This window comes from Arvicola amphibius, chromosome 6, assembly GCF_903992535.2.
Source record: "Arvicola amphibius chromosome 6, mArvAmp1.2, whole genome shotgun sequence".
Classification (NCBI taxonomy): Eukaryota; Metazoa; Chordata; class Mammalia; order Rodentia; family Cricetidae; genus Arvicola; species Arvicola amphibius.
Window position 1 is genome coordinate 64684450 of NC_052052.2, and position 25396 is coordinate 64709845.

Here is a 25396-nt window from a genome sequence, read left to right on the forward strand (position 1 = left end):
AGGCTGTAGAAAATGTGCTTTGTCCCCTGAGGTTGGAGATAGAGAGGAAGGAAAGGACAAGGCAGGTAGTCGGTTAAAAAGCTGAGGATAAGACAGGGGAATTGGAATCAGAGGATCCTTTTAAATGTTTTTAATAAGCCTGTCCTCAAACTTCTGCCTCAGTCAGTGGCTAACTCTGGATCATTGTGATAAATAATCTTCCTCACTGGAAGTAAATGGAACCATCTATTCTGGTTACTATCAAGATAAAGAATAGTATTGTTGCTATGAAAGGAGTTTAATACGCTAATTTCTTGAAGACCATTATACTTTTGAAAAACACCTATCACTCAACAGCATCTTGACACTTTAAATTCAAGCCTAGCTAGTTGCTGAATAGCATGTGGACTATGTAGTATGCAACTATTTTATTAGCTTTTATTATTTCACATCATATGTAAATACAAAAGAAATCAAGATCTAATTATTGAAACCAAAATAGAACCTAGTCATACTTTGTTTGCTACAGGTAATACATTTTGCCAGAAATGGTGGCCCAAGTCTTTACACATAGCACTTGGGAGACAGAAGCAGACGGAGCACTATGAGTTTGAGTCCAGCCTGTCACACATAATGAGTTCCAGGGAAGCAAGTGCTATGTAAAGAGACCTTGTCTCAAAAAGCAAAAACAAACAAATATTTCATGTATATTCGGCCCTCTATGTAGCTCATCAGAAGTTTTGCTCTATTTACTTGGGTGGAAGCTGACGCAATTGTTTTAAGATTATATTTTACAATAGTGGAAGTATTTTAATGTGTTGTAATTGCAGCATCCTCTTATAGTTATTTAAAAAATACCAAAGATGATAACATTGTAATCCCTGGTTCTCCATTAAGGAGCAAATTCTTCCCAAGATACTAATGCATAAAGTAGGATAGTAATAATAGGTATGCAGAAATGTGTACTCGGGGAAAAATATAACCTTTTAAAAACACTTACAAGTGGAAATGCATGCCAAAACACATTTTATCATGACCAAAACTAATTTTCGTTTCTTGCAAATACAATTACAATATCAAATGAGTTCCAAGGAGTAGCTTAAGATCAAGTTTCCCAATTTCAAGTGTACATGTAACGTGGGCAGTATCATGAACCATTCTCCAGCACAGCCACTTCCAAGGTTTACAAAACAATAATAACTCAAATAACTTTTCCAGAACACTGCTTAATCACCAATTGATTTTTAAAATGGATACCTTTCTACTGAAATGATGAAGAAAGAGTCAAGAGGCCTCCGCCACAGGTCCTCTGACCCCAATCCCACCCACCAGGTTTTCAGAGAGGATCACAAAGCACTAATGAGAAGTTACCCTTAGACACTTCATCAACAATATCTCGTTGAATAAGTATTACTTAATATATAAACATTTTTACTAGTAAAAATCGTTGGGTGCCAAGTGTTGAAATAATCAGGATAGCTAAGGATAAAACAATTATATTTTATTTATTATAAGGGGAAAACTCACAAAACAGGGAATGAGAAATCCAAGCACAGCAATGTCCCACAGGAAAAGGTGCAGAGAGAGCACACCTGAAGGTGCGCGCGTTTCATCCTGGGTCCCAGCGAAGCCACATCTTAACTAAGACCCACCTCTTAAAAACAATTGACTAACAAGATTCCCCATCATAGCTCTAAACTTAACTGAGGTGTAATTTTAATCTCTCACCAAAATATCAAACACAGGCAGAACAATATAGATATTCTATAGTATTAACATAGTATATTTAATATTCTGGTTAGGTTGCATTGAGAACATGGCAAGTTATAATAATTACAAGGATACACATTTTTCTAAAGAACTTTTGATTTGTGAGGAGTTTGTTTTGGGGCAAGAAATGTGTGTGCTTATTCTTTCTTTATTTTCTAGGAAGGTATTATTTTGGCTATATATTGAAAATGGCAAGTGTTGACTACCCTGGACTAGTAGGGGTAATGTCTCCTTACTCGTCCACCTCATTAATTGTTTAGTGTCTGCATAACAGGATTTAGAATAATGCTAAGGATAAATGTTGTCAAAATTGTTCTTGGCCGGTATACTCAATTTACCTGCACACCTGCCACAGAGAACAGAATAGCAATAAAGTGTGTGTGTGTGTGTGTGTGTGTGTGTGAGGGGGGAATAAATGATACTTACTGACCATGACAGAGAAAACATCTCAGAGACCCTTACTGCCTCTAAGTCTTGCTCGACCACCCAAAGTGTTGAGAAGGTCAGCGTCTGAGTGGTGGTCTGTCACCAGGTGCAGTATACTTTCTTAGAACAAGTACATAAGCAGAAATACCAAGAACCTAAGATAAAAAACATTTTCCCTTCCATCCAAGGCAGCCGCACAAGGTATCCTAAAGCCAGCTGGCCACAGCAAAGAACATCTGTGTGGAACACAGCAATGCCCCACAGAGAGCGTGATCAGCAAGAGGACTCAAGAGCCTTGGCAACAATTATTAAAAGAAGTGCACAAGTACCTCTGTTTCTAAACACAACTGTATCATCACAATCTATGTTGTCAACACTATAAATTAAACATTCTACTCGAAAAAATGAAGTCGATGCTTCGAAGAGGAAACTCCAAATGAAAATCCATTAGCATGTCCATACTAAACAACACAATAAAATCATTAGGATATCCATACCCAACAACAGAGCAGCTAAACTCATCAGCATCAGGATCAGAAATTTATACGATGCTCTCTGAGAAACAAGTCTAGACTATTCCTATTATGTACAAACCAGGTCCATTCAGTGATGCTGGAGACAGTAGAGAAAATCAACCCATCAGTTCAAACTCCTTAATCACTTTATTTCTGTATGAACTAGGACATGCCATGATGTTTCTTTGCGACTGTTTGGCTGTCCATGAGTGTGTATTGTAAGGACCACTATTAGAGTTGTCGAGAGATTAAAGAGTCCTCGGGACCTTCTATACTGACCCTATGTTCTCCATCACATTGGTTCAAGTGCTAACTTCCTTGCATGTGAGTATCTGCAAGTGCCTGGCTGGCATCTAATACCTCCTTACTGCAAGTGCTAGTCACTGTCAGTTGCCATAGTATGTCTACACATGTGGTCCTTTCACAGTTTACACCTGTTCACATCCACAGCACACACATTTGTGGTAATTGTGATAAGAACCTATAACTCTAGATAGGATAGAGAGAACTATATGAAATTAGGCAGGCAACTCTGTTGGGGACTGCAGACCACCAGACCCCGAATTTCCTTTAAACAACTTGTTTTCCTCTGCTCTGAGCAGCCTGCAGCTGCTCTGAGCATGAGACCCTGATGGTAGGGGAGTGGTTTCTGATGGATCTGCAGGTGAAAGATCCTGAGAGCTGGGGCGTGGTCAGAGCACTATAAAAGCTTCCCCAGAACACAATAAAGGGGGGGGGGCATTCTGGTTTCAAAGATGACCCGTGTCTCTGTGTCTCTGTTTCTCTGTGTGTGTTTTTTGTTTAAATCTTCAGGCCCTTGCCTGGCTCATGAACCGTCCCATAGTGCAGGCGGTACACTACAGGTATAGTATCGTAGTACACGTAGTACAGGCATTACAGGACTGTAGTACACATGGTAGTACAGGTGAACAGTACACAACTCAACATGAGCATTATTATCCCGGACATGCCCACGACAAAAAAAAAAAATGCCTATTATTTGCTACCCTGCTTTTTCCCCCAACTCACATTGATTGGGACTAAAGGAAGACAGGAAATAGTTTATTCTTTGTTGTTGTTGTTTTGTTTTGTTTTTTTCATTTTTCAAGACAGGGTTTCTCTGTGGCTTTGGAGCATGTCCTGGAACTAGCTCTTGTAGACCAGGCTGGCCTCGAACTCACAGAGATCCTCCTACCTCTGTCTCCCTAGTGCTGGGATTAAAGGCGTGTGCCACCTCCGCCCAGCGAGATAGTTTATTCTTTAATAGGTAGACAGCTAGGGAGAGAAATCATGTATCGAATCAGATTGACTTCTGAGTGAATCAAATTGACACTTTAGATCCAAGAAGACTTACTTTCTGATGTTTGCCCAAAGAAAGTATCTGGTTTGGGAGGTGTTTTCCCTCTTGGGCAGCACTGGGCTAATGGCCAGTTAGCATGCTAGCTCCTTCCCCATGCCAGCTTTGCTGCAGACCACTGATAACAAGGCTGAGTGGCCTCCTCAGGCTTCCTTCCCTGCCACCCCTATCAGGTCCTTGGTGCCATTTAAAAGGACCGAACTGGTTAAATGTATCCTGCCAGATTCAATTCAAGAAGGAGCTTAGTATTGATTCACATCCTACGACAAAGTATGTACCCCCAAGACTCCCTGCAGGGTGGGGAAGGCAGTGCATCGTTTCTGACAGCACCCCCTCCCCATGTGGTGCTGGGGGTCCTGGCCTTATGTGCTCTGTGTGCTATCTCTGCAGCAATAAATCTTACATGCAGTGGATTGCAAACTTCTTGTCCTATAATTCTTTACTTGACAGAGTAGAGGGTTCATGGAAACAAAGATAGCAAGCACCAGTATATTTTCTCTCTCTTCTTTTCCCCCTCTCTTCCTCCATTCCTTCCTTCTTCTCTCTTTCATTTGTCTCCACAAAACAATAGGGAAACAAAAAGAAAGCTTCGATTAATTAATTCTTCCAAAGATGTGAAGGAGCACAGGTGAAGAAAGAGAAGCTTGTTTCTACAATAAACACTAGCTAGAAAAAGATGGAGTAAGATGGGAAAAAACTCACAGTTTCTAGTGTGCAGCTCTCACTTAACAACTCAGGACCCCAAAGATTAAGAAACCTAGCAATGTTTTGTGAAAAATAAGGTTTCCAATTTGTCACATTTGTGGTTAGTCGTCCTTGTCAACTTGATGGCATCTGAGTCAAGCAGGAGACACCTCTGTGTATAAGGGTATCCCCAAAGGGAGTGAACTGAGTGGGGGTTACCCATAATTAGAGTGAGGGGCATCTTCTGATGAGCAACTATGATATGATGAAGTCCTAGGGAAAAGCAATGTGGCTGCCTTTGTTCTTCTGGCTGAGAAAGTGCAAGAGTAACTGTTGCTGCTTCCATCACTGACATCAGACTGCCTGTCTCTTCTGCCTTCCAACCCTAGGCCTTGCTCAGTTAACTCATCTCCTTAGGCCAGCAGTTTTCTGCACGGTGGTCATGACATTTAGGGTGCATTGAAGACCCCTTTTACAGGGGTTGCCTAAAAACATCTGAATATCAGAAACTTATAATTTATAAAGGTAGCAAAAATTACAGTTATGAAGTACCAGGTAAGAGCTAGTGGCTGACTTTTGCTTTTCTGGTCTTCATGTTGAACCCTAATATCTGCCTCTGGGTTTTTATTAATCGTGCTACACCAGTGGAAATAATTTTATTGTTGGGAGTCGCCACAACACGAGAAACTGCATTAAAGCACTGAAGCATTAGGATAGCTGAGAATCATTGCCTGAGGCCATCAGTACTTGAGCACGGCCACTAGATTTGTATCTTCATTATTTCTCAGCTATCATACAAATAACGATCTTCAGGAAGTGCACTGTTAGGACGAAAGTGTTTTATGTATGATAACTGACAATCTCAATGTGCCTTGTTTTATTTTTTATACTATATATCACTTACTCTACTTTCGTTGAGATAGAATATCTGACCAAAAAGTAATGTAAATGGAAAAAAAGTTTATTTAGCTTACAGTTCCACAGAGTATTCAGTCTATTGAGATAAAGAAGGCATGGGACCACAGAAGTGCTAGGCTGGCCTGGTTGTCAGGAGGCAGAGTGATCATTCTGAAAGAAGAAGAAGAAGAAGAAGAAGAAGAAGAAGAAGAAGAAGAAGAAGAAGAAGAAGAAGAAGAAGAAGAAGAAGAAGAAGAAGAAGAAGAAGAAGGGGAAGGGGGAGGGGGAGGGGGAGGGGGAGAAGAAATAGCAGACAGAAAGTGGAGCAATCTATAAAACTCTGAATCACAGTCATTGACACACTTGCTTCAACAGAGATTCACCTCCTAAACGTTCCATAATCTCCACAAACCTCACTCCCAACTGACAACTAGTGTTCCAAAACATGAGCCTATGGGAGACATTTCTTATTCAAGACACATTAAGAATTATGTTTATGGTTCAAAGAGATTGGTTATCTTACTCCACATTCCTGTGGAACAATGTCATTGTCAGATACATTTTACAGATTAGGAAACAAATATTAAAAAGTTAAACGAATCACTTCAGGGACTAAGACCTGGTTGTAGTATTCTAAGACCTTTCAAATCTAGGGCCTGCTGTCATAGCTTACACACCAGGGCTTACTTTGCAGAAGATGAACATCACTTTTATTTTCTGTTTGACTTGTACTTTTACATGTGAAATAATGCAGAGCTTAAACTCTTTCCTGTCTTTTGTACAGTTTTAAGATGAGCTGACAAGTCCATTCATTAGAAAGTCAATACTAAATGACCAGTGTGGGCAACTGTGGTCCTCGGGAGTTGTTCATAGCAACTTGTTTTGTTCTGGCCTGATCTTCCTCGGCCCTAGTTTCTTCCCAACTCTAACTTCTGGCCTAATCCTAATATTTGATGACTTTTCCTGCCCTCAACCTGCTTTTGCTTTTGTACTTTCCCAGGTTCTCCACTCCTCAGATCCTTTTGTCTCCTACTTAAGAATACTTGAACGAGCTGACTGGATGACTTTAGTCTTGCTGCACTTGGCACTGCATTATTTAACCTATGAGGTTGAGTCAGTCATCAAAGAGCAGTGTAATTATATTTTAATGCAGCTAGAACTTTTGAAAATTCAAATAATGTTGGAAAACACATGAAATAGAAATTCTTTTCAGCAAAATTCATAAAGATAAAAACAAGGGTGATGATGTTGAAACAATACTTGGAAATAATGTCTGGTAAGTTTTGGTTGGTTGACTTTTAAAGATTTGTTTTATTTTGATTGTGTGTGTGTATGTGTGTGTGGGAGGGGTATGTGCACATAAGTGCAAAACCATACAGAAAGTAGAAGAAGGCTATGGAATCCTTGGAATTGGAGTTACAGAAGGTAGTAAGCTGCCCAGTCTAGGTGCTGGGGCAGGTCCTCCATGAGATCAGCTAGTGATCTTAACTGTATGTCCCAAGTCCTGGTCTCTGGCCTCCATCTTTGGGGGTCCCTCCATGTGCCCACCAAGCTTTGACCCCTCCCTGGAGGAGGGTCAAGATAAGCCCACCAAAATTTTTGACCACGCCCTCAGTCTATTTAAACTGCTTCCCTGGAAAGTTTCCTCATGGTCTCTTCCTCCACTCCTGCCCCACCCCCCAGAGTGCAGAAATCCCATTAAATCTGGATATTTTTTAATTTGGCTTGTTGTGATTTGGCCTGATTGGAATTTTTGCGTCAGCAGAGAGCTCATGTTAGGAAAAATTTCTAGCATTAACCACTGAAACACCTTTCTAGCCCATTTTTCTTGGAGCTATAAAAGACCAGTCTCCTTATTTCAAGGCAGAATCTGAAGCCATTGTCACATTCAACAGTATTCAGTGCCCCCACTTTACCTAATTCTACTTTTCTAACAGTCCTACCCCAGTATGGACCCCAAAGTTATTCCCGAACAAATTTGATATTTCTGAGGAAGTCTGAGCAACAAAAAGATCTCTAAACTGAAATGAATAACTAACTACACCCAGAGTGTACTATTTATAGGTATGGGGTTTTTTTTTATACAGAAATTTTCTTTCTCTGAAAACTTTGAAGACATTTATCTCTAAAAATGAAAGCAATAGCAAAGATTCTTTTTGTTTGTTTTTAAGGTAGAGTTTTGACCTGTATCCCAGGATGACCCACAACACAAGATTCTGCTAGCCCCACCATTTATGGAGGAAGTACAAACGGGTGTCACAATGCCCGGTGGAGGGTCTCTTGTTATGAACACCATACAGCAGCTTTTCTGTAATGCCGCCATCCACTCTGGTGTGCCTCCTTCTTTCCAATGTGGGTACCTTGGAGCAGGAGCTGGGCCCTTGATTTCATTCGTGTTCTTTTATTAGTGCCTGGTTTTTAGCAAGTACTCACCTGTTAGTCATTAAATAATGAGAGGTAGGGAATTACCTTATTGCCTTTCCCTGCTGTGACCGAGGATATCTATTACTTAACAGTAATGAGACAACAGACTAGAAGGTCATGGCTGCCTTTATTGAAATAAATTATTGTATACTTCTTTCTGAACTCTTTGGTGCAGACTCATTATCATCATCATTGCCCTGCAATGGTTAAGCAGGTGTGTGCAGCCCATTTTTGGCCATTGTTCTTATCCTGGGCAGTCCTAGATGCTGTGCTATTGTCATACCCAAGACTCCACAGTCTTCCTTTATTCTGTCTGTCCAGCGTTTTTTGGACCTTCCTCTTTGCCTTATCCAGTACACTCCTCCAAGCAGTGCTATCTTTTGGTATCTGCCGTCATTAATTCCCATAACACTGTTGAAGTATCTCAAGCACCATTGTTGTATCCTGTAGTTTACTTCCTTCTGTAGATGGAGATATTTCTTAATATCATTGTAGCACAGCCTATCTCTCTTTGTGTAATGCCTAGAATCCTCCTGAGACATGCTGTCTCAAACACATTCAGCCGCTGTCCTGAGGAGCGTTTCGTTGTCCAGGTCTCAGAGTTGTAAAGAAGGCAGCTCAACACAAGCATCTCATATACTTGTAATTTTCTTGTTGTCATTGTGTCTCTTGCTGACCAAACCTTTCCTAGTGACCGGAATGCAGCCCTCGGTATCTCTGTCTGCCTCTTGACATCTGAAATAGTTCCCTCCTTTGAACTGAGGTTTCCTCCAGGATAGACAAAGCTGACTGTTTGCTTGAGGTTCTGGTTCTTTACTACAATGTTAAAATCCCCCTGTGCCCTTCCCATGTGTTGTATCTCTCAGTCTTCTCAATGTTTACTTTCATTCCAAGGGTTTCACTTACTTCCGCCACTTCAGCTGATTGGCTAAAGGCTACCACATGAAGTAGAAGAGACCTGGTCAGTTGTCATAACTCAGATCATGAAACCCAATATGGACAAGTTTAAGTTTGATGCTGACCATTGGTTATGAACTTCAATAGTCTTTGGGGAAAATATACCAGTTCTTATACAGTTTAGTTTCTTTTATTTTCTCTCAAATTCATCTGACAGATATGTTTAAAAATTCTTGATAATACAGAAAATCTATGTGTTGCGCATATATATAATTATCCTAAAGTTTAAAACTAGAAATGTCATTATACATGCAAACCAATCTCTCTATGTGACTAAACCATACATTGTTTGTTGAGTTATCTAATCCTAGCAATTTGAAATATTCCCTAAATACATGGCATCAATTGCATATGTAAAAAGCCTGAATCCAGAGATTATGAAAGAACCAAACTTTCTACAGTAAAAAGGTAAGAATCCACTCATCAATAACCACCCATAGCATAAAATATCTCAGAGTAACTCTAACCAAACAAATGGAAGTCTTGTATGACAAGAACTTTAAATCTTTGAAGAAAGAAATTGAAGAAGAGACCAGAAAATGGAAAGATCTCCCATGGTCTTAGGTAGGTAGAATTAACATAGCAAAAATGGTAATCTTACCGAAGCAATCTACAGATTCAATGCAATGCCTATCAAAATCTCATCAAAATTCTTCACAGACCTCGAAAGAACAACTTCATATGGAAAAGCAAAAAACCCAGGATAGCCAAAACAATCCTGTACAATAAAAGAACTTCTGGAGGCATCACATTATAATACTATAATGGTGAAACTGAGCTGTGACGGATTGGAAGGCAGAGCCCCTCAAGGGGATGAGTCTAAATTAGTGGGTGTTTCAAAATAAACCACTTCTCTGTTTCTGTTTAGCCAGCAGTGGTGTGTGTGTGTGTGTGTGTGTGTGTGTGTGTGTGTGTGTGTGCTCATGGATGCCAGAGGTTGAGGGCAGTCTTCTTCTTCAGTTGCTCTTCACTTACTTTTTAATAAAAGCAAAGGACTTTCTTTGTCAATCCAATTGACATGATAGAAGACTGACACAGAGAAAGCAAAAGCAGCCCTTTTATTTATGCTAGCAACAGCTCCCATTGGGTCAGGGGAAACCCCAGAACTGGAAGCGGAGTGGATGTTTTATAGGGCCCCTGAAACCTCCCTTTTCCCCCAACTCCCCTCCCCTTCTCCCTTTCTGGTGCCACCTGAGTATCCTCCCTTAGGCAAGTGCCTTCTTCCCTCAGAGATGGGGAAGGGAGGCTTTTCCCACTATCATTGTCAAGAAGCAACCCTCTCAAAAAGGCAATCTTTGCTTTCTCTATCTGCCTAAATTCTCCTCAGTATAGATAAAATTACAATTTAAAAAATGTGGACTTCTAATTCAAAATCTAGGTTTTTTTTTTCAAGAGTAAAACTATAACAAGGGATTGATTTTAAAAAGATTGTGCTAAATCAGAAAGAAACAATACTAATCCTGAATGGGATCCTTACTAAGAATAACAAAGTCTGAAGCCACAGTTAGAATCCCAAACAAAGTTGACACTTCTGTAAGAAATCCCAGCTGGGAGTTATCCTAAATACAATATACAATGCAAAGTGTTGCCAGAGATCCAGTAAGTGACGTTTCTCTCTCACCCACCCTATTTCTTCTGAGTTGTCAACAACTGAAACAAAACAAAAATGCCCAGAAGCTCTGTTACTCTTTAAAAGAAATTTAATTAAACAGTCAAAAATGCGTACGCGGTGGAGATACAGCTCAGTTTCTGACTTTCCACTAGCCAGCATCCAGAAAGCACTTGGGCTCTAGCACCTACTCAGTCCCATGTGGTGGCAGACCCGTAGTCCCAGCTCTTGGGAAGAGGATCAGAAGTTTGAGGCCAGCGTGGACTACATAAGGCTGTCTTTTTTTGTTTGTTTGTTTGTTTTTTATTTTTTATTTTTTTTCTCATGGTTTATTTTTTTATATTTAAAAATTTCCATCTCCTTCCCTCCTCCTCCCCCCTCCCTCCCCTACTCCTCCCCCTTCCCTCCCCTCCTTCTCCCCCTTCCCTCCCCTCCCCTCCACCCATACCTCCCCTCCCTCCCTCTCAAGGCCAAGGGGCCATCAGGGTTCCCCACTCTATGCTAAGACCAAGGTCCTCCCAACTCCCCCAGGTCCAGGAAGGTGATCGACCAAGCTGAGAAGGCTCCCACAGAGCCCGTCCATGCAGAAGAATCAGAGCCCAGAGCCATTGTCCTTTGCTTCTCAGTCAGCCCCCGCTGTTGGCCACATTCAGAGAGACGGGTTTGGTCGCATGATCCATCAGTCCCATTCCAACTAGAGGTGGTGATCTCCCATTAGTTCTGTCCCACCGTCTCCATGAGTGAACGCACCCCTCTCATTCCTGACTTTCTCCCTCATGTTCTCGCTCCTTCTGCTCCTCATCAGGACCTTGGGAGCTCAGTCCAGTGCTCCAATGTGGGGCTCAGTCACCTTCCCCATCTGTCGCCAGATGGTTGTTCCCTCACGGTCCTGACTTTCTTTCTCATGTTCTCTCTCCTTCTGCTCCTCATCAGGACCTTGGGAGCTCAGTCCGGTGCTCCAATGTGGGGCTCTGTCATTTTCTTCATCTATCGTCAGGTGGAGGTTCTATGGTGATATGCAAGAAATTCATCAGTATGGCTATAGGAACTGGCCTTTTCAGGCTCCCTCTCCTCAGCTGCCCAAGGAACTAACTGGGGGCGTCTCCCTGGAAACCTGGGAACCCCTCTAGGGTCAAGTCTCTTGACAACCCTCAGGTAGCTCCTTAAATTAAGATATATGCTTCCCTGCTCCCATATCCACCCTTCCTATATCCCAAGCACCCCATTCCTCCGAGCTCCCCCCCGTTCTCCCCTTCACACTTTTCTCTCCCCGATCGCCAGGCAAAATTGGGAACTTGAGGGTTGGGCAAGACTGGGCCAAGGGAAGATGGGGACATAAGGCTGTCTTAAAGATAAAATCTACACTGACACAAAAGCCACTTCAGATGCTGCATCAGAATGCACACCAAATGAAGGTTGTTTATGTCCAGTTACAATGTAGTTACACATCCTTCACAATTCTAAGTGCCCTAACTACACATCTGAAATTAAACACACACACACACACACACACACACACACACAGAGAGAGAGAGAGAGACAGAGACAGAGACAGAGACAGAGACAGAGAGACAGACAGACAGAGCGAGAGATACAATGCATAATTCATTACAGTTGCGCTGAAGTTTCTAGTAGGTTTGACTGTGACAGAGTGCCCAATAATAGGCACTAAACAATGCAGTTCTCATATAAGATGATGGAAGCATCTCTAATATCTATTAGAATGAAATTAAAACTTTGCTCACGTGCCAAACCTGAAGGCCCAAAGAGTATTTGACTCACATGTGCTAAGCAGAGTGATGGAGAAAGCCCCAGTGTTGCTCGAGATGCAGCATGGGTCCTCCCCTCCATACTTCCTCCAATTCCAGGCTACACTGCAAGTAGCAATTGAAAGAGAAGTTTCCAGGGTGAGTTATTTGGAGAAACTCTATATTTGGTAGGGAGTACCATTCCTTTTAGTGGGCAGGGTCTTTCTTCCTCATTATCTCCCTAGATAAAACTACAGGCTCTTCAAAAGAATCATTTGCAGAGTCTGGATGTTTTACTGATGGGAGGCACTTTATCTATTATTCAGATTCTTGCTGGACTGCAAAATCCCTCAGGCTTTGCACGGTGCAACTATTAAAACTGATCTCAGTAAGAAAGTTTTTGGAGACTTAATGTGGGTCCCCTGAAATTTGGGGAGGGGATCACTGTTTGGCTCTTCATGAACAAGCTGAACTTCGGAAGTCTGCGTGGCCATGGGTCCCACATCAGAGATTTGGATGTGTTGAATTTGTCAATGGTCCTTGACAGATGTTCAATCAGAACTAGTACCATGTTGAGATAACTTTGACAAAAGAACTGCCTTCCTAGATGTATGGGCTCTGGCAGGAAAAGTCGTGGCATGTGTACCAGGAAAGTGGGGGTTCGCGGGCATTTTTATGAGGTGGGTGAGAATGTACACCATTTCTATTATGGGCAGAATTCCAAGAAGAGAGTGTGGAGGAGGTCTCCAAATAACTCCCTAGATTGCTGGGTAACAGACAGAGTCAGTCTTGGATATCTGCCATGGAAGGAGATTTTTGTCATCCTTGAGAGCAAAAGATGCTGTGTCTCCTTTTCATATCATCTGCAGATCTGCACCCTAACAGCAAAATCAGAAACATCAGTGAAGAGAAAAGTGACGGGAAATAAAGGTGACCTAGCCATCTGAGCATGGGGGCGAGGTAGGCTTGCTTTACATCGGATGTGTGATGCTTATTTAAGATGAAATAGCTTGGAGCTTAGTGTGGTACTGTATACCTGTAATCTCAGTATTTTGGACTTGGGGTCAGGAGCATCAAGAGTTCAGGCCAGAGTCTCTCTCTCTCTCTCTCTCTCTCTCTCTCTCTCTGTGTGTGTGTGTGTGTGTGTATGTGTGTGTGTGTGTGTGAGAGAGAGAGAGAGAGAGAGAGAGATGCTTAATACTTAAAATACCATTCTCTACCATTCACAAACAGCTACAAAAGTAAGAGATTCATGGTGATTTTTAAAGCATGCATGCCTTTTTTAATACTTTATTTTAAATTTCAAGGATAGAATCTATTCTCCCTCTCTTGATTCCTGACAAGACTTTGTGACTGCCCCATGAGTAGATGCAGGCTGGATCGGATCAGACATTGGGCAGACTTGCCAGGTTATCTTGGGATTTATTCTGGAAGCCTGCAGCTGACATAAAGAATCCCAGGTAACTGAGGTAGCTATTCAAAAAGGCTGTTCTGAGATCAAATTAAGAAGAATATAGAGTGAGGGAGGCTGGAGACAGACACAGAGTCAATGCTGCTGTCAAAAGTTACCAGATGGCATGCTTCGTTTCTGTGCACTTTGGATTGTTATAATGCTACAGTGTGCCTGAAGGTTTAGAACAGACCCAAGACCCATTTCTACCTGAGAAATGCTAGATAAATTACTCAGAGAACAACTGAAGAGAAGTGCCCTCAAAGAATGGTTGTCATGTGCTGTCTCTAGACATTGTTCCTTGTGGACATGATAGGTGGAACCCCCATGGCAGCCTAGATACCAGCCTGAGTGTGACTCAGAGGACAGAATTTGAAAGAGTTAGGTACGGCAGCCAGAGCCCTCCCTGAACTGTGTCTGATAACGGCATTTAACTCTGGATGCTCTGAGGTATGCAGCTGACAGTCTTTTGATTTTATAACCCAGTTTGAGGGGGTCTTCCTACCACGGAGAAGGCAGCAGAGACAGTGCAGTGGGTACCGGCTAGCAGTGAGCAGAAGTGACCAGGAAGCAGGAGAGGACAGGTAGCCACCTCAGGCGTGGTGCTAGCATAGGATACAGGTGGGGAATAAAGATGTCTGCCCTCCTGGAGCTTGTTTCCTAATGGCGGGAGACAGATTAAGTGGGACAAGAGGAGAGTAATTCTAGATACTGGAAAATGATACCAAGATAGTGTAGAGTAATGTGAAACCCAAGGGCCGCGACTTCCACTGGAGAGCAGAGACGTCTTCTCTACAGAGGCGACACTTGATCCTGGACGTGGATGAGAAGATCCTAGTCATTTGAAGCCACTAAGAAAGAAAAAAAAACTTTGCTAAAGACAGTGCCACAATCCTGGAAGGTAGAAACAAAACAAAGATAAAGGAGTGAAAATTCTCTATGAACTTTGAAATGAGAATAAATCACCTTAGGAAAGAGACAAGATGGAAGATTCTGATTGGCAGGAGGTCTGGTATGGTTTCTGAACAGATGTATTTTACTCCCCACTTTCCGTCCCTGTCCCTTTCTCCCCTTTCCCTCTTTTCTGGGGTCTTGCTGCATTCCCTAGGCTGAGTTTCACCTTGTTATGTAGCTCAGGATGTTTTTAAATTCATGGCCCTTTTCATCAGCCTCCTGCTGGCTTAAGTGTGTGTCATCAAGCCTGACTGAGACTGTGCATCAGTAAGAAGCCTCGTATCCATGTAGATATTTTTGATTTACAGACAACATACAGATCATTGCCTCCATACTGGGGTCTACATTTCGTCCCACAGAGAAATTAAAGCGTAACCTTTACAAGTATCTGCAGCAGTTTAACATTGGAAATTACAAAGCACAACAACAACACCCCAAATCTTGATTATTTGCAAACAGTTTGAGAAGCATTGCCCTAGGTGAGTGCCACAGTAAAGGGGTAAGCTAATTTAGCCACCACCACAGCAGAGATGAGAGACTGTTAAGGACCAAGGACCATGGAATGAAAATCTCAGGTTTCTCTGTTTCTCCATGTCTCCATTTTCTCCCCCTCCCACTCCCTTTATCCCCCCCTCTCTCTCATACACACACATACACACACACACAAACACACACACACATTTGCACATGTGCAGCTTCTACATGAAATTCCAACAACCATCCACCTTTTCCTTAAAAATGTTACATAAAAATGTCCTAAGGACACAATGTAGCTACAGCTTCAGGGCAGACTTCTACATCCTGCCACTTTGAGGCACCAAGGTATGATGCTTTCTTATCAACATGAAGCCCATGAACAAACAGAATCAGTATGTCTTCTCACCAAGCACAATAGTCTCAAGTCAATTGTTCCCATTTCAAACATAAATAGAAGAGCAAGAATCTTTTTTCTGGGGTAGCAGGAGAGAGAACAGGAATAGTCATTTACCAACCCCAGATAAGGATTGACAACAGACCAAAGAAATTCTGCCCAAGTCTAGCTAAGTGAGACAGTAGGTTTATTAGGGTTACTTACAAGGACATGGGAGACCTCAAGAAACCCTTCTGCAGGTGAAAGCTCAGAAATGCTGCATCCCTGGCGCTCCCTACATGGCTGTAGGCAGTTCATCTGGACAGAATTTGTTATTTACAGCTTGAGGTATTGTTCCTACAGCCTTGGTAAGAGGCTTTTGTGTATCTTGTCTCAGCCTCAGTTTCTTGTGTCTGGTGTGTATCTTTTACTTCTTGCATGTCACGAGCATCCCTGCTCCTTGTGGGCAATGTTCCTACCTGGCGGGAAATAGTTACACAAAAATTTTCACGGAACAAATTAATCAAACACTTTTAGAAACAGAAGGAAGGCAAGATACAAACAGGAGTATACTAGATTACAATTAGGGCACAATCAGCAGCCTTGTGGTAAACTGGGAGAAAACCTTCTCTCTAGCTCTGTCTTCTGAAAGGACCTTCAGGTTTGCTCTGTACTTCTGTGTGAATGGAGAGGAACCATATTTCCTGGTGAGACCAAGATCTTTGCCGACAGACTCCTGTTCTGCTGCCTCTCCTAGCTGCCTTTTTACATTTTACACGCACTGAGTAATCTCAAGTATGTTTTTTGAAATCTAAAAGGATCTGTCCTGTTAGCTTGTTATGGGTAGTTTAATACGTATATTTTTTCAGTGTAAAGATTTCTATTTTCAAATAGCAAAACATATAGTACAAACTAGTACTATAGTACTAGGGATGAAAGGAGACTTATAGACATCTATATGGGATGAGAATCAATGGAGTAGATTTGAGAAAACATGCGGATATAGGAACCAGTTTATCGTGACTACTAGGGAAAGGGCTGATATTGAACACCCAGTGCCTCAACATGTTACAGTGAGAAGCAACATTGGAATTAAATAAGTCAGGGTGTAAGTAGTGAGGCCAGGAACACTAGCAGTGATAAGTCACACCACCCCAGCTGGGGGTGGGGCCAAAACAGATCTCATAAGGGACAGATGGGTTCTCAGAAGGTCAGTGGAATAGGTGTTTGGCTTCCAAGGGACCTCATCCCCAAGGAAACACATGGTGGACATGATTGCCCTTTTATATATTCTTGCTTCAAATTCAGCTAAGAGTAAAGGTTTCTAAGAAAGCCTCCACCTGCTTTACAAAGGAAACCCTAGACCATCCAATAGATAAGTGGCTAATAAAATCAAGAATAGCTAAGCTTTGGTCCATAGCTGTGAAAACAAACAAAGCTTGTATAAGAAACAGCAACTGAGGAGTCTGTAAAGGCAAAGTCAGCAACATCGCCCATAACTGCTAACAGACAATTAAGGTCAACAACAATGAGCCTTTTCAGACAGCCCTGAGAGCACAAAAGAGAAGTGAATGTGGGAGTTGGACCAGGGGAGCATGCTTTCAAATTGGGGTCCTCTATACGACCAGTCACATCATCTTAGTCGTTAGCCATAATCCGAATAAAAAAATAAATCTTTGGAACCAACTTACCTTGGCAATCCACTCATGCCCTGCCTTACTGGAGTTGAGAATGTAACTTTCCTTCTATAGAAAAATATGTCTCGGGAGTCTCTTTCACCTTCCACTAATTTCTTAATTTTCTGTAGTTATCCTTAATACAGTCTGCCTCAATTACTCTCCCAAGGGTCAACATCATTAATCCTCATTGGAATGAGAAAACACTTGAGAACCATTGTCCTAGTCTCTCTTTTGTGTCTGTGATATCCAGCATTCTAGATCAAGCACAGTTGACCCATGAAAGATTCCTATACTCTGAAAATACTGGATCATTGTGATCCAATGACTCCATGATGCTCTCAAAAACTCAGTTTCAGGGCTCAGGGAGACAGCGAAGGGGGCCAAGGGAGATGGTCAAGTGGGCAAAGTCATTGCAGGCTTGTATGAAGATAGGAATATACATTTCCTGTATCCATGAAAGAGGTGTGAGTGTGGTTGCCTACCTGTCCTCACAGCATCTAAGAGTCAAAGACATGAAGTAGCACGTTCTATGTTCAAGTGAGAAACTCTGCCTTAATTTATAGGGTGAAGAGCACTCCAGAAAGGCACTAAGAGCTTCTAAGAGCTTCTATACACAATCTCTCTCTCTCTCTCTCTCTCTCTCTCTCTCTCTCTCTCTCTCTCTCTCTCTCTCTCTTTCTCTCTCTCACACATACACACACACTGTACACACATACATACACTCACACTGTAGATACACACACATTGTATGCACTTACATACACATTACTTATACATAAACATCCAAGGGTGTGTACTTTCAAAAAACATATACTTTCTGAGCATATTTTTATTCTCTTACTTATTATTTCCTTACTTTTATGTGTATGTGTGTTTTGGCATGTATGTCTGTGTATCACTTGCCCTAATACCTGAGGAGGTCAGAAGATGTATTGGAAAGCTTGTGAACCACCACGTGGGTGCTGGAAATCAAATACAGGTTCTCTGAAGAGCATCCAAAGCTATTAACCATTAATCCATCTCTCCAGCCCCAGTCTCACAGCGATTGGTCACATGCAGTTAGATCTTTCTACAGGACTCTTAAGTAAGCAGAATCTAGGTACTAACACCTTTCCTCAGGGCTAAGTGATTTAGGGGGTTCCAGTTGTGGTACACTGGACTATTCTTCCTGCCAAAGGAGGATTTTTTTTTTTTTTTTTTACCAAAAAGATACTATTCAACAAAAATAGCCCAAATATATATAAACATTTGCCCTTGCTTATATTTCTTGGGGACAAAAGTCTTACACCCTCAAAGCATACATAGTAGGAAAGAAATGTTTTGTGTAGCTAGATTCCAAGATGTTATGGTCTCTGGCATAAACTGAGACTAAGATTCTGGAATAGTGTTTATGTTTCTCCTCAAAACAAGCCTCGTTCCAATGCTTTAGAATGACCTTCCTCACCATAATGATGTGGTCCCTAACGCAAAGAATTCGAGGTTGGAAGGTCATGACCTCCTAATGCCTTTTCTTTTCTCAGAGGACTGACACACAATCAGGCACACTGTTGGTTCAGAGCCTCCATCCTGCTATAAAATCTTTGTTATATGAAGAAAGACAGATAACGCCATCTTAAAAGAAATAAATTTTAAATTTTTCTCATACTTGGGATTCCCTGTCCCATTTTCTCCTAAACTCGTGCACACTCACTATCCTCTTTCGTCTCCATATCCCCGTTTCTAATCTGTGACGAAAAAAAGACATCATCTAACATTTTAAGTTTTTAAATGAATAAACCACTTTCTGTTTCTTTTCTTGGAGAAACTAGAAACCAACTGAAACCATAAAATCAGCCAGCCAATAGATGGAGCCAGCCAATAAAGGTGGTTTAATTTTTTTTCTACCAGTTCTAATAACCTAGAACTGCATACTTGTTGGACATTAGCTACCCTTAGCGGAGGAAGCAGCCAGCATGCCATCTAGTCTCCGTGTAAAGAGTACTGTTAGTAGGAATAGTGCTGAGAAAAGGGAATGGGAAGAGCCCAGGGCTCCACAACTGGAACCCCCTAAATCACATAGTCCTGAGGAAAGGCTTTGGTACCTAGATTAAGCTTACCTCAGAGTCCTGCTGTTCTCTAATGGCTAAGGATTGTGAACACTTTGAAATAGATTTTTTTTTAGCATTTGTAATTCTTCTGAGAACGCTCTGCTAGTTCCATGTCCTCATTTTAAACTGCCTTATTGTCTTGATGTTTAGTTTCTGAGCTCTTTATAGTGACATTTGCTAATTCATGTTCATTGCTGCTCTATTTATAATATCGAGAAATTGGAAACAGCTTAGATATCCTTCAGCTGATGAATGAATAATAAAATTTTGGTACCTATACACAATTAAAATCTTATTCGATCATGAAGAAAAAAATGAAATTACAAAATGTACAGGTTAATGGATGGAAATGGAAAACATATTGAATGAAGTAACTCAGACCCACAAAAACAAAAGTCACGTGTTCTCATTTACACGTAGATCCTAACATAGAATTGTTAGTTCTGTGAGTTGAAGCATCTGTAAAATCTGGGAAACTAGAAATGGACTATGGTGGGTTGAGTGTGAAATATCTACGATAGGCTTGGGTATTTTGTTTTACGTGGTCCCAGGTGGTGCTACTGCTTGAGGAAGTTTAAGAGGTATAGCCTTGGTGAAGAAAAAAACATTATTGGATGTGGGCTTTGAGATTTTTATAGCCTGCCCCTACTTCTAATTCACTTTCTTCTCTGTGCTTGCACTTGAAGGTGTGAGCTATGAGCTTTCTGTTTTAGCAGTCATGTTTACCTGCTGCAACGCCTCCCTGCCATGATGAGGAATCCTTATTTCCCTGGAACTAGAAGCCTGCTGTGCAATAATCCTTCTGTACACTGTGACAATGTGTTACTCTCATTTCTAATTTAAAGCTGATTGGTCAATAGCTAGGTAGAATTTTGGTGCAGAGAGAAGGCTGGAAATAAGAATGGAGTCTGAGGAGTCTTGAGACAGACGTGAAAGAAGCAATATGAAAAGTTCATGAAGGTAAACAGCTTTGGGGCAGCCCATAGATTAATAGATGAGTTAATTTAAGTTGTAAGAGATGGCTGAAGGCAAGCCTAAGATATCAGCCGAGCATTTATAATTAATAATAATTCTCTGTGTGGCTATTTGGTGAGCGGCTAGCGGAACAGAACTTATTAGTGATCTAGACATAAAAAGTCTACTAACATATGGAAAACAAAGTCTTCCTTAAGTTGCATTGGTCATAGTGCTTTTATCTTAGTAACAAAAAAGTAACTTCTATAGAAGTCTTTGGTGAACTGGAGATGGTAGCAAAAGATGGATATTATGAAGAGGAAAAGGGGAATAATGAAGGTTGAGGTTTAAGTGAGGAGAGGGATGGGGGTAGGAAGAGGAGTGGTGGACAAGGTGTTTTTAAAAGTTGCATTTTATTTTATGTATCTTATACATAAATGTATTTTATAAGATAGGAATCCGATTAAACTCATAAAGGAAACCTGGGCTCAGCTCCCACCACCCATTTTATATATATACATAATAAACCCACTCACATAAACATGAGTTCAGTTGGAGTTACCACACACAGGGGATAACAACTCCTTCCAGAAGCTGCAAACTGACAAATACAAAGTCGGGTATGTTATATGTCCCAGAGCACCAAAGTAAGACAGTGTCATAGCCAATTAAGGGACACCAAGGCAAGAACTCAAGCAGGGCAGGAACACAGAGACCAGAACTGATGCAGAGGCTGTGGAGGAGTGCTGTTTACTGAACTGTTCTTTGAGGTTTGCTCAGCCTGCTTATTTTTATAGCACCCTGATGTGCCTTTCCCCGCTGTATGCTGTGAATATTATTAGTTAATAAAGAAACTGTCTTAGGCCTGAGCAGAGCAGAATAGAGGTAGGTGGGGAAAACTAAACTGAATGCTGGAAGAAAAAATGCAGAGTAACTGAGAAGCCATGTAGCCCCGCTGGAGACAGACGCCAAAACGAGACTTTACCCTGTAAGCCACAGACTTGTGGTGATACACAGATTAATAAAGATGGGTTAGTTTAAGATATGAGTTAGCCAGAAATACACTTAAGCTATTGGCCAAACAGTATTGCAAATAATATAGTTTCTGTGTAATTATTTCAGGGCTGAGCCGCCAGGAACAAACAGCCTTCTACAACAGCACCCGGTACTACCAGCTAAGAGATAGCACCACTGAGGGAGGAGTAAGGGCATTTTCTCAACTGAGGCTCCTTTCTTAAAAACAGGCTTTAGCTACCATAACGTTGTTATAAAAGTAGTCAGCAGAATTGAACTTTACTCAGGAACTCAGAGTGGCTGTGGCTACCACTTCACAAGATGAAGTTAGCCAACAGTCTATCATGGAAGGAGAACGGAGTTCTGGGGGAAGGAGAGTCAATTTCATTTAAAGGTGTGGCTGCAGGTTGGTAAAGCATGTTCCTTGGGATAACCATGCTCCCTAGGATGGTCCCACACCCGGCAGTATATGCATAGCATAAATTGGAAATTGGAAATGATAGGCTATTAAAATTTTAAAAAAGAGGATGCAAAGTTGGGAGGGTGTGGGAGTAGACCTGAAAATATTTAGGAGGTAGAAGGGGGATGAATATGATAAAAGTGTGTTGAATGCATTTTCAAAAACCTAAATCTTATTCATTTTTTTAAAAAAATAAGAATGGCTTGAGCATTATTTGGATTTAAGAAAAGTAGATGGCTGGGGAGAATGCCTCATTAGGGATATTACTGGAATGCAGGCATTGTAATGTTCCTTTTGCTTTCAGATTCCTGAGTCTATATCCAACATTAAATATAAGGAATCCTTCCTAGTATTTATTAGGCAAACAAAGCTATCTCACAGCTGGGCAACTCTGTCTTATCTCCTTTGTTCTTGTCTGTCTTCCTCGGTTAGATTTTACTTCAAATTCTTGAATTTTTACAAAAGCAAATGCAATTGGCGTGGAAGCTCATCCCAAGAAAAGACCCAAAACAACAGAGACAACAGACCATAGGCTCAAACCTCTGTAATATCAAGATATTGTAAGCCCAAATAAAGCTCTCCCTTTTTTAAGTTGATTAATGCAGGTATTGATTATAGTGACAGAAAACTGATCCTCATGGACTAGCTTCAAAGTTATATTGGTGAATTCTCACCCTAGCAATTGTTTATTTATCCTTTGCCATTTGAACCCTAGCATTTTGCTAGACTCTGAGGCTACAAGGTGATTTGGCTTCTGTTCTCAAGGAGTTTAGGGATTAAGAGCAGAGTGAAGAGAGATACTCAGCATTGCACAAATATTTGTAAAAAGTAAATCTACAGTCATAAAGTAGGATGTATATTATGAAGCAAAAATGCAGTAAATGAGAATTTATCACAACAGGTCTATCCTAAATGTAGAAGCAATGGACACTGAAGTATGTATGTTGGCTAGAACTGAGCAGAGCTATTACAGTTTTAGTTTGGGTAGGTCAGGTCTGAGACAGGCAAACAGGGATGTTCAATAAATGCTTGAATATATGTGAAACTTCAGCTGAACATACAGATATACGAATTCTTGGCCATTTGATGATAAGGTGGAAGTAAAAATGTATTTAAAGGTACACCAGAGACAGAAAGAGTATCCACAATTGAATCTTGAGGAATTCCAACATTTAAAGGTGGCAAAGACAGAGGGGGAAGCCTGAAGACAGGCAGTTCCACCAGAAGAGAATGGAACTTTACATTTTGGCTCTTGCTTCTAACACTGATTTTACAAGGTCACTTTATTATTCTAAAATTTCTAAGGTTATTTCTTTTATTTTTTTCTTAAGAACAATTATCACCTGAAATGAAGGAACAAAACCAAAAAATTTTGACTGAGTGAAATCAAAAGCGGAGTACAGTAAGGGCAAGACGGGACAGGGGCAAGGACTCAGAGAAGACTGTTCAGCATCTGTGAACGCATGAGAGAACGTGAGCTATGAGATGAAGACACATCCCATGGATTTAGGTAGAGAAAGGCACGTTCCTCAAGAAGACAGCTATCAGCGCAGTCCAGAAGTCAGGGACTGGTGAAAGCCCCTCCTACTTCTCCTTTATTTTGTCTTTGTATCTAAGAAAGGAGACCGACAGAACAGATACAAAGAGGGGAGAAAGAAGAGATTGAATGAACGCTCCCTCATCTGAACTACATTTTTCTTTTTAAAATCCTAGAGTTGATTGGTATTCATAAACTCTGAAGACATCCAGTTAGGGTCTGTATTTTTCTGCTGGGCAAATCTATGCTGATTCAAGATTGTGGAACCAAGGAAATTGAAGGCTTGGGCTATGTGTTTAACCAGCTCCCATCAGCAGGCAGAAATGTCCAGCGAAAGACATCAGTTTCATTCTGTAGCTCTGTATATTTTATGTGCTGTCTTTCTCCTTAAATAGTAAATGTTAGAGAAATGCAAATTGACTTTTAGTAGACAAAACAAAATTACAAATCTGCCAAGGAAAAAATAGTATACTTTTATTCAGCGTCAAACATCATTCTTGTAAATATTTTAAATTCTGAGAATTTTAAATTGTACACTTTAATATTAGATTTAAAAAAAAAGAAAGCAGCATTTTCTTTCACAGGGGTGGGAGGGTGTAGAGGTGAGGGTGGGGATGGATACTCCAGAACTGAGGCCAATAGAAAGACAATTGCAAATGGCACAAGACAGAAATGAGTATTTTTCCAGCAGCAGACAATCCTGAGCACTTCCCCATGTTTACTGCCCCCCCACCCCCTTTTCAATTGGCTCATCAGGCTAAGAATGCATCTTGATGTGCTAACTTCTCAAGAAAGGGCTCCCCTTGGCCACCGCGGTTCTCAACGGGCCACTAGAGCAAAGAGGACAGTCCTCACAAAGAACTAGGGAAACCGCAACTAGCTCAAGAGTGCAATAGTCCAAGACGTCGGGAGCATAAAAGACACACAAAACTGCTTTCTTAGCCGAATTCAAGTTTTTGGTAAAACATGAACAACATTTTAGTGCAAGTATTTCCCGCGCAGCATTTGGAAAATAGTTCTCCTAAAAGCCAACCAACCAACCAAAGGAAAAAAAAAAAAAACCATTTCCTTTGGAAGTCACATGTAGGAGCCTGCCCCACACCCTGCGGCCGTCGCGCTGTCCGTCACCCACGCGGGCCGGGAGGCCAGGACGCCTGTCGTTCCATCCCGGAGGCGGCTGGGCCGCGCCCCTGATTGGCCAGCGCGCCCCGCCGGCGTCACCGCTTCCCGCAGCCCCGCGGCCTTCGGGAGCCTGCTGGGCGCGCAGCGCGGCTGGCCGGCCGCGGGCTCCGGTTCCCGGGCCACGCGTGAACGTGCGCGCCCAACCCGAGCTGCCAGGGCCGTGAGTTCAGCGGAGAGAGAGTCCCCGCCTGGCCGCCGAGCCGGGTAAGCTGCCCCGCCCGGGCGAGCACAGCCCCCGGGACTCTGGAAGTTTCCCCGGCTGCGCGCTCCCCGCCGGGCTCTCCCCGCGGCCTGCGCCCGGGCTCGCGCGCCTGTTGCTCTGCGCGGGCCCGGGCGGTGCGGAGAGCGCGGGCGGGTCGGGGCCTGGGAACAGGGAGGGGGCGTGCGGGAGAAGCTTTGTGTTGGAGCGGTGCTGCGGGGGGCCAAGGCCAGCACTAGGGGCTGGCATTCTCGAGGGGCGCGGGGGCTGGGCAGTTCCTTCCCGGGTCACCGGCGGCGGAGGGGAGGAGGGGGCGGCGGCAGTGGCGGGCGCGAGGGGGGCTGCAAGGGGGAGGACGCCGCAGGCACGCAGGCCTGAGGGTGGAGGCTGGGGTTTCCTTCTAGCATCAGATAAGAGGAAGATGATGACTTCACCAGCCGGCGAGATAACCTCTCGCTGCGTTATTTCAGTGTCCTGAGGGGATGTCTGAGAACAGCTTGGGTTGGAGGACAGCTGCACTGTCAACATCACCTTTGTGTGTCCTTAGACCTTCCCTAGGATGCCCTTCATAAAATCAGTAATTTGGGAACAGAGAAGAGATTGGTTCTGGGAGTTTGCGAGGTTTTGAGATGTAGAATTTGTTCAGGGATTGTGTAATGATCAA

General features: G+C 42.2%; 1 protein-coding gene across 8 annotated transcripts in view; it reads left to right on the forward strand.

Annotated features, from left to right (window-relative positions):
- The first annotated feature begins 24585 nt into the window (after positions 1-24585).
- Positions 24586-25396, forward strand: part of Mpdz (multiple PDZ domain crumbs cell polarity complex component) — a 155989-nt gene continuing 155178 nt past the window's right edge. For all 8 annotated transcript variants that reach the window (XM_038333928.1, XM_038333930.1, XM_038333931.1 and 5 more), the window contains exon 1: positions 24586-24737. The gene's annotated coding sequence lies outside the window, so the exon portion shown is untranslated. The remainder of the gene's footprint in view (positions 24738-25396) is intronic.